A 10,000-nucleotide genomic window follows, 5' to 3' on the forward strand; every position below is an offset into this window, starting at 1 on the left:
CTCCCGCGCTGATGTGCCGCTCGACAGGGCCCTCGCTGGTCTCGATGATCAGCCGCCGGTCCTCGAAGTAACTCCTCAGCATCCTCCTCAGTGCGGATGGCACGCCTTTCTCCTGCAACGCGTTGGCGATGGACTGCCAGGACGCGGTGTTGAACGCGTTGCGGACGTCTAAAGCGACCACCATCAGGCAGCGGTTGTCCCGCTGGTTTGTCCGGCGAAAGGACATGGCCGTCCTACCAGCCTCAACAACCCGCTGGATCGCACTGATGGTGGATCGCCCTTTCCGGAAGCCGTACTGCCGTTCCGACAGCCGTGGAGCTTCAGGATCCTCGAGGTGGACGTTGAGCCGGGACAGGATCAGGCGCTCCAACACCTTGCCGAGTGCGTCAAGCATGCACAACGGCCGGTACGAGGAGCTTTCCCCGGGAGGTTTGCCTGGCTTGGGCAGCAACACCAGGCGCTGCCGCTTCCACGGCGCAGGAAACGTGCCACTGTCCAGGCAGTCCTGGTACAAGCGGCGGAAAACCTCCGGGTACTCCCTGATCGCTGTCCTGACGGCTGCATTGGGGATCCCGTCCAAACCCGGCGCCTTCCGGTTGGCCATGCTCCCCACGATGTCCAGCAGCTCGCTCGTGGTGACAGGCGTCAGCGACTGCCCGTCCGCGGAGTCCTCCTCTGCCGGCCAGTCGACAGGCGGATGAGTCGGGAACAGGTCCCCGGAGATGCGCTGCAGCTCCTCCCTGTCTGTCTCCGGTGGCACGTAGCTGCCACGAAGCCGCGACATGACAGCACGGTAACCTGCCCCGAACTCATTGTCCTCCGCGAGTCGGATGAGGTTATCAAACTCTGCCCGTTTGCTGGCCCGGATCGCCTTCTCCATCGCCCGCCTCGCAGTTCGGTGGTGCGCTGCTGCAAGGCTGCGCTCTTGCAGGTCGACCGTGGCGACCATCCGGTCGCGAGCGGCTGCACACTCCTCGCGGAGGCGCGTGAGCTCCGGTGTCCACCAAAAGAGGGCTCGATGGGGGTCACGATGCGACGTGGTGACCCGCGCCATCGTTTCGTCGCATGCCTCGAAGATGGCATCGACCATGCCCTCTTGGCTGACCGCTCGCTCCTCGAAGCTCGCCGCTCGCAGTGCCACCCGGAACGCCTCGGCCGAGAACTGCGAGGCCTTCCATCTCCTGCCCTGGCGATGGGAGACGGGCTGATGGTTGCTCCGCTGGTGTCGATGTTGCTGCTGCTGCTGCCGCCGATGGTGGTGGTGCTGCTGCTGCTGCTGTCGCTGCTGATGCCGCTCGGTGTGGTGCTGGGGCGAGGAGGACGGCCCGACGGTGAAGAGGATGTACCGGTGGTCGGACGCCGTGTAAAACCGCGCCAACGAGTCGGGAGCCACTGCCCAGGTGTCGGGTCGAGCGATAGACTCGCTCGCGAACGACACATCGACAACACTGGGAGTGGCAACGCCGTTCCCGACGAACGTTGGGGTTGTACCTCGGTTGAGAATCCTCAACCCGAGCTGCTGGATGGTGGACAGCAGCTCCTCGCCCCGCACTGTGTTGCGTTCGCTTCCCCACTCCTCGTGCCAGGCGTTAAAATCGCCTGCTACGACGACGTGAGGGTGGGGAAGCGCCTCCAGCTCCAGAGCCTCCAGGAAGTGCTCGAACTCGCCGATGGTGAGGCGGGGGGGAGCATAGCAGCTCACAAACACAATGCCGCCGATCTGGGCGGCTACCAATCCAGGCGTTGGGCTGCGCCACACACGCTGGATGGGGTGCGCTCCGGTAGCCACCACGGCTACTCCCCCCGACGAGTCGACTGACCACGTTCCGTTGTTCTCTGGAGACCGGTACACCTCCGAGAGCAGCAACACGTCGATCCGCTCCGTCCGAGCGGATTGCAGGACGAAGTCCTGGAGGACGAAGTCCTGGGCAGTGCGTCCACCGCCCAGGTTAGCCTGCAACACACGCAGCTGCTGCTTCACTCGCATGATGCTGGCGGCTGTCCACAACTTGCGTGGCCGATGCTGTGCGGGCCACCACACTTGAGGCACTTAGCCTCCGAGGAGCAATCCTTCGCCAGATGACCAGCGGTGCCACAGCGGAAGCACTTCCCACTGTGATCCGTCTCGCTCCGACAGTCGCGCACGATGTGGCCGATGTCGAAGCAGCGCAAGCAACGGCGCTGGCTGACAGGGCGACGGGGGACTTCACGTGCCGTGCTGATGCACTGGCACAGTGGCAGCCTCACCTCGTGTAAAAGCTGCGCTTTCACTAGCGGGAGGCGGACACGAGCGCGTTTCGTCCCGTCGCTCAGCTCCCAGACGTCGACGAAGGTGATGCCCGGTGCCACCCCGAGTTTGGCCCGGATCGCTTCCTTCACGTCGTCGACGGTGGCCAGCGAATCGACGTGGGTAACCAGGACCTCTCCCATGTCTGTGAGTACTCGAGCTACTCCCATGTCTCCAAGGACGCCCTGAATCTTAGAAGCGAGCGCCTCGCTGTCAGCGGTCCGTTTGATGGGGACGCGAAGGTGGCCTTGAGCCGTACGTCGACCCATCCCAATGTCCGTGCGGACCTCCTCCAGTTCCGAATCCGTTCGCAGCTTCAGGTATACCTGCGTCCAGGTTACTCCCTCAGCCGGTGCGACTTCAATAGTGTCCGGACGCACACTGCGTCGCGTCGGACGACGATGTAGCTGCTGCTGTTGTTGTTGTCGCGGCTGCTGCTGATGATGTGGCTGCTGCTGGTTGCGGTTATGCAACAGCTGGCCCTTCAGCTGCCACTGCTGCTGCTGACGCTGCTGCTGCGGTTGGCGCATTTGCGGAGGGCGATAAGACCCCCCCTGCTGCGTTTGTTGCCGCTGCTGCTGCTGTTGCTGCTGTTGCTGCCGCTGCTGCTGCTCCTGCCGTTGCTGCTGGGCCGGCTGCTGGCGTGCCGGCTTACGGCGCACCACCTCGGCCCAGGAGCCGCCTTCCTGGTCCGGAGACGGCAACACCGTAGCCGTCACCGCACCCACTGCCTGCTTCTGCCGCTGCTGTTGCTGCTGCTGCTGCTGCTGTTGCTGCTGTACAGACACTAGCTGTGCCAGCAGACCATTCGACGCCTCGCGTTCCCTGCGGTTCTCCTCCCGCAGGTACTGCACCTCCTGGCGATGGCTCTCCTGCATCGCCGCGAGGTCTTTGCGGAACTGCTCCGCCTGTTCCGTCAGTTGTGCGCGGAGGAGGGCCAGCTGGTCCTCCAAGCGCTCAATAAGCCTCTCCATTTGCACTGTCGACGCTGTTGCTGTGGCCGTGCCAACTCCACTCATGCGGGCAGCACCTCTCGTGGCTGTGGTCTGCCTTTCCATGACTTTGCTCAGCACTACGACTGGCTTCGAGCCCACCGGTGCTCGGCTGTCCGTCGATGCTGCCCTTGACCGCAAATTCGATGCCATGGTTGAGTTTGGTGTTCCCCCAGGATGGGGGTAGGGGTGGGTGGAAAGTGGGCGGAGTGTGACGACTCGACGCCCCTCCTTCAGACCTTTCCAACGATACCCCTCACTGGTGTCCTACTGCAAAAACCAGCTCACAAAAGTGGTTTTTCCTTCCGGGGTGGAAGGGGGTGAGTAGCGGGTCAGCGGGGTGGACACCATCGGACGCCCAATCCGACGACCTTTCTCCCGATACCCCGCACGTGTCTCTAGCACAAAGGACGCTCGAGTTATCGCAGATTGAAAGTCCGATAACTCGGTTTTGGAGTTCGATAACTTTTATCAAACTACTTATCGAACTTTTCGAAACGCTATAACTCCACGAAGTTACGACACATTCACACGTCCGAGGTCTCTATCGACGGGAATTTATATCGTCCGTCGAATCGCGTTTGTACTAAAACCCGGTTTAGTACAAAAATTTTGCACAATGTACTAAAACCACTGCCACTTCCGGTATGACACACGCACACGCACAAATTTGGTGTCTGTGGATGCGTCTCGCGAAGACGCGTCCGTTGACGTATCGCTCGAGAAAATCCAGTCACTATTCGATTTTTAAACGCGGAAAAAACTGGTGCACGAAAAAGTCCCCCCCCTTTGCAGGTAGGGGGGTGAAACTTGGGTGGGGGGTGCACAACCAAAATCGAAGGTCGGCTACGTGAAATCAAAACCCTAGCTCAAACGGTTCGCCCGTTATTCGCGATTTCCTGATCTCAGCCTTCTTACACACACAAGGTGCCCCAACATAGAGCCACGCGCGTGCGTAATGTTGCCTCCACACGCCGATGAAAATGGCACCAGATCTCCGATTTTGCACGCTTATAACTCCGCGAGTATTTCTTGCACAGAAACGGTAGACCACTCTATCGAATCGCACAGTTCTCAATTAAAGTTCTGCAATACTTTTAACGCGATTCACGCACTTCTGGGGGGGCAAAAGAGCCGTACACTGCAAAAGCGCCAGTAGTTTTTTTAGTTTATTCACTGCTACTTCCGGTGTAGCTCACGCACACGCACAAATTTGGTGTCTGTGGATGCGTCTTGCGAAGACGCGTCCGTTGACGTATCGCTCGAGAAAATCCAGTCACTATTCGATTTTTAAACGCGGAAAAACTGGTTCACGAAAAAGTCCCCCCCCTTTGCAGGTAGGGGGGTGAAACTTGGGTGGGGGGTGCACAACCAAAATCGAAGGTCGGCTACGTGAAATCAAAACCCTAGCTCAAACGGTTCGCCCGTTATTCGTGATTTCCTGATCTCAGCCTTCTTACACACACAAGGTGCCCCCACATAGAGCCACGCGCGTGCGAAATGTTGTGCCGTACCGCCACGTGCCGATGAAAATGGCACTAGATCTCCGATTTTGCACGCTTATAACTCCGCGAGTATTTGTCGCACAGAAACGGTAGACCACTCTATCGAATCGCGCAGTTCTCAGTTGAAGTTCTGCAATACTTTTAACGCGATTCACGCACTTCTGGGGGGGCAAAAGAGCCGTACACTGCAAAAGCGCCAGTAGTTTTTTTAGTTTTTTCACTGCTACTTCCGGTCTAGCTCACGCACACGCACAAATTTGGTGTCTGTGGATGCGTCTCGCGAAGACGCGTCCGTTGACGTATCGCTCGAGAAAATCCAGTCACTATTCGATTTTTAAACGCGGAAAAACTGGTGCACGAAAAAGTCCCCCCCCTTTGCAGGTAGGGGGGTGAAACTTGGGTGGGGGGTGCACAACCAAAATCGAAGGTCGGCTACGTGAAATCAAAACCCTAGCTCAAACGGTTCGCCCGTTATTCGCGATTTCCTGATCTCAGCCTTCTTACACACACAAGGTGCCCCCACATAGAGCCACGCGCGTGCGAAATGTTGTGCCGTACCGCCACGTGCCGATGAAAATGACACTAGACCTCCGATTTTGCACGCTTATAACTCCGCGAGTATTTGTCGCACAGGAACGGTAGACCACTCTATCGAATCGCGCAGTTCTCAGTTGAAGTTCTGCAATACTTTTAACGCGATTCACGCACTTCTGGGGGGGCAAAAGAGCCGTACACTGAAAAGCGCCAGTAGTTTTTTTAGTTTTTTCACTGCTACTTCCGGTCTAGCTCACGCACACGCACAAATTTGGTGTCTGTGGATGCGTCTCGCGAAGACGCGTCCGTTGACATATCGTTCAAAGCAATCCAAGCACTGACCACCTTATAATGGCCGAAAAACTGGTTCACGAAAAAGTCCCCCCCCTTTGCAGGTAGGGGGGTGAAACTTGGGTGGAAGGTCCGCAATCAGAATCGGGGGTCGGCTACGTGAAATCAATGTCCTAGCTGGCCGTCCGGGGTCAATATCACACTTTATTCGCTTTACACCTTACACACACACACAATGCTTAGCGGGAGCAGCACTGAAGCACGTCCGTTCGCCTCGAAGTGTGGATCGCAACTACAGGGATAACTGGCTTGTGGCCGCCAAGCGTTCATAGCGACGTGGCTTTTTGATCCTTCGATGTCGGCTCTTCCTATCATTGTGAAGCAAAATTCACCAAGCGTAGGATTGTTCACCCTTTCAAGGGAACGTGAGCTGGGTTTAGACCGTCGTGAGACAGGTTAGTTTTACCCTACTGGTGTGTGCTGTTTGCCGCTATCTTAACGGAATTCCTGTGCAGTACGAGAGGAACCACAGGTACGGACCACTGGCTCAATACTAGTTCGACCGGACTTTGGTATGACGCTACGTCCGCTGGATTATGCCTGAACGCCTCTAAGGTCGTATCCAATCCGAGCTGATAGCGCTTCTCAAACCCATTAGGTGATCGGAAGCTAGCGGGCTTAACAACCCTCCGAGATCCGTCGGTGCTGCCCCGCGCACACTGACGTCTCATCCCCGCTATAGCACTAGACTGAGCCGCAACGGGCGGGAGCACGCTGCACGTGGAAGTACCTTACCACAGGGAACCCTGGTGGCTGTGTTTCCGTCGACCGTGGATACAACTAGTTTCGACACCTTCGACCGCCCGCAAACGACGGGACTACAGGCTGGGAGCTGCGAGTTGTAGAGATGCGTTCGCATCGATCCTCTCAGGCGACCCATGCTTGCTGGTGCTCGCGTTCACTTTGGGAATGGAGTGTTCGCGAGAGTGATTGTTGTGTTGTGTGTGTACAGTTGGTGCTTGCGTGCACTCCCATAGTGGAGTGTTCGCGAGCTTAAAACGCTAAGTCCCGATTAATACTCTCCTCGCAACATTATGTGCGTGGCTCCACGCCAAGTGGGATTAGCGGTGCGAAACGCGATTGGTAAAGTCGATGGTGATGTGCGTACCAACAGGCGATTTGTTAAGTCAAATGCGATCTGTGGTGCAACAGGCAATGTGTGTTTATTATCAGGTGTTGTTGGAAGTCAATACGATTTGACTTTCAAAAATTTTTCTAAGTCCCGATTTTTTTTCTCGTCGAGTAACTACAATGCACTATTTCTATCGCAGCGGACTTGTTGTTCATGGCCTAAATGATCGCGAACGAACACGTATTCGCAAAAAAATTTTTGTATGAAAAAGTCACCACTCGGGTACCTCCATACAAAAGTACCAAGTTCGGGTCGAGTGGTCGATGGACGTCGAAGGTGAAAATTTTTCATCATCGAAAATTTTTTCCAAAGTTGAAGCAATTGGGCCCTAGAGTATGAAAAGTGAAACCACGGATCGATTTGAGAAATAAAAATTTTTGTATGAAAAAGTCACCACTCGGGTACCTCCATACAAAAGTACCAAGTTCGGGTCGAGTGGTCGATGGACGTCGAAGGTGAAAATTTTTCATCATCGAAAATTTTTTCCAAAGTTGAAGCAATTGGGCCCTAGAGTATGAAAAGTGAAACCACGGATCGATTTGAGAAATAAAAATTTTTTGTATGGGAGGGCCCCTGCTAGAACATTTTTACCAAGTGCGACCATTTTACCCGGTGAGTCAAAAAAAAATTTTTTTTTCACCGTGACTCAAAACATCAATTTTAGACTCCCCTGAGTATGAAAAGTGAAACGAAAATCATTTTTGAGAAGAAAAAATTTTTGTATGGGAGGGCCCCTGCTAGAACATATTTCCCAAGTGCGTCGATTTTGGGTCGCCGACACAAGCTCGGGTCAAAAATTTTTTTTTTTCTCGGTGACTCAAAACATCAATTTTAGACTCCCCTGAGTATGAAAAGTGAAACGAAAATCATTTTTGAGAAGAAAAAATTTTTGTATGGGAGGGCCCCTGCTAGAACATTTTTCCCAAGTGCGTCGATTTTGGGTCGCCGACACAAGCTCGGGTCAAAAAAATTTTTTTTTCTCGGTGACTCAAAACATCAATTTTAGACTCCCCTGAGTATGAAAAGTGAAACGAAAATCATTTTTGAGAAGAAAAAAATTTTGTATGGGAGGGCCCCTGCTAGAACATTTTTCCCAAGTGCGTCGATTTTGGGTCGCCGACACAAGCTCGGGTCAAAAAAATTTTTTTTTCTCGGTGACTCAAAACATCAATTTTAGACTCCCCTGAGTATGAAAAGTGAAACGAAAATCATTTTTGAGAAGAAAAAATTTTTGTATGGGAGGGCCCCTGCTAGAACATTTTTCCCAAGTGCGTCGATTTTGGGTCGCCGACACAAGCTCGGGTCAAAAAAATTTTTTTTTCACGGTGACTCAAAACATCAATTTTAGACTCCCCTGAGTATGAAAAGTGAAACGAAAATCATTTTTGAGAAGAAAAAAATTTGTATGGGAGGGCCCCTGCTAGAACATTTTTCCCAAGTAAATTCGATTTTACCCGGTGAGTCAAAAAATTTTGAAAAAAATATTTTGCCAAAATCGTGTTCATTGCCTATTATAAGGGACCAGGTCAGCTCACACGCATTTTTGGAGACCATATGGAAAGTGCGTCTGGGATTGCGGAAATTAAGTTTAGAGTGTTAAATGATGGTTTCGCAATCCCGAAAGGCTCAAAATCCACCCTAAGGTTCCCCGGGTGAAATGTGGTTTCCAAGGTGTGAGCACTATCGGTGATAGAGTTGGAATGTGATTTCCAGAGCGCAGGGCGACTGGGCTAGAGCGAAAATCATAGACAAAGGTAAGTATTGGACTGAACGACTCGAAGCAAACGAAAATCATAGACAAGGGTAATGGACTGAACGACTCGAAGCAAACGAAAATCACATACAAGAGTAATGGACTGAACGAATCGAAGCAAACGAAAACCGCAAACAAGGGTAATGGACTGAACGAATCGAAGCAAACGAAAACCACAGACAAGAGTAATGGAGTGAACGAATCGAAGCAAACGAAAACCACAGACAAGAGTAATAGAGTGAACGAATCGAAGCAAACGAAAACCACAGACAAGAGTAATAGAGTGAACGAATCGAAGCAAACGAAAGTCATGGACAAGAGTACTGAAAATCGGACCAAACCTCTAGAAGCACACGAAAATCATGGACAAGAGTACTCAAAAACACGGACCAAACCTATCGAAGCACACGAAAACCATGAACACAGGGATAACTGAAAACTGACTGTGAACCTATCAGAGCATGTGAAAGCATGGACAAGAGTACTGAAAATCGGACCAAACCTCTAGAAGCAAACGAAAATCATGGACAAGAGTACTCAAAAACACGGACCAAACCTATCGAAGCACACGAAAACCATGAACACAGGGATAACTGAGAACGAACCTACCTATCAGAGCATGTGAAAGTCATGGACAAGAGTACTGAAAATCGGACCAAACCTCTAGAAGCACACGAAAATCATGGACAAGAGTACTCAAAAACACGGACCAAACCTATGGAAGCACACGAAAACCATGAACACAGGGATAACTGAGAACGAACCTACCTATCAGAGCATGTGAAAGCATGGACAAGAGTACTGAAAATCGGACCAAACCTCTAGAAGCACACGAAAATCATGGACAAGAGTACTCAAAAACACGGACCAAACCTATGGAAGCACACGAAAACCATGAACACAGGGATAACTGAGAACGAACTTACCTATCAGAGCATGTGAAAGCATGGACAAGAGTACTGAAAATCGGACCAAACCTCAAGAAGCACACGAAAATCATGGACAAGAGTACTCAAAAACACGGACCAAACCTATCGAAGCTCACGAAAACCATGAACACAGGGATAACTGAGAACGAACCTACCTATCAGAGCATGTGAAAGCATGGACAAGAGTACTGAAAATCGGACCAAACCTCAAGAAGCACACGAAAATCATGGACAAGAGTACTCAAAAACACGGACCAAACCTATCGAAGCTCACGAAAACCATGAACACAGGGATAACTGAAAACGAACCGAACCTCTCGTAGCAAACGAAAAACATGGACAAAATTATTCGAAACGAACCGAAGCTCGATGCGAAAAACATGGAAAAGCAAGCCCGTAAGTCGCACTATCAAGCCCATAAGTCGCACTATCAAGCCCATAAGTCGCACTATCAAGCCCGTTAGTCGCACTATCAAGCCCATAGGTCGCACTATCAAGCCCGTTGGTCGCACTATCA

This window comes from Anopheles moucheti (assembly GCF_943734755.1).
Source record: "Anopheles moucheti chromosome X unlocalized genomic scaffold, idAnoMoucSN_F20_07 X_unloc_3, whole genome shotgun sequence".
Lineage (NCBI taxonomy): Eukaryota > Metazoa > Arthropoda > Insecta > Diptera > Culicidae > Anopheles > Anopheles moucheti.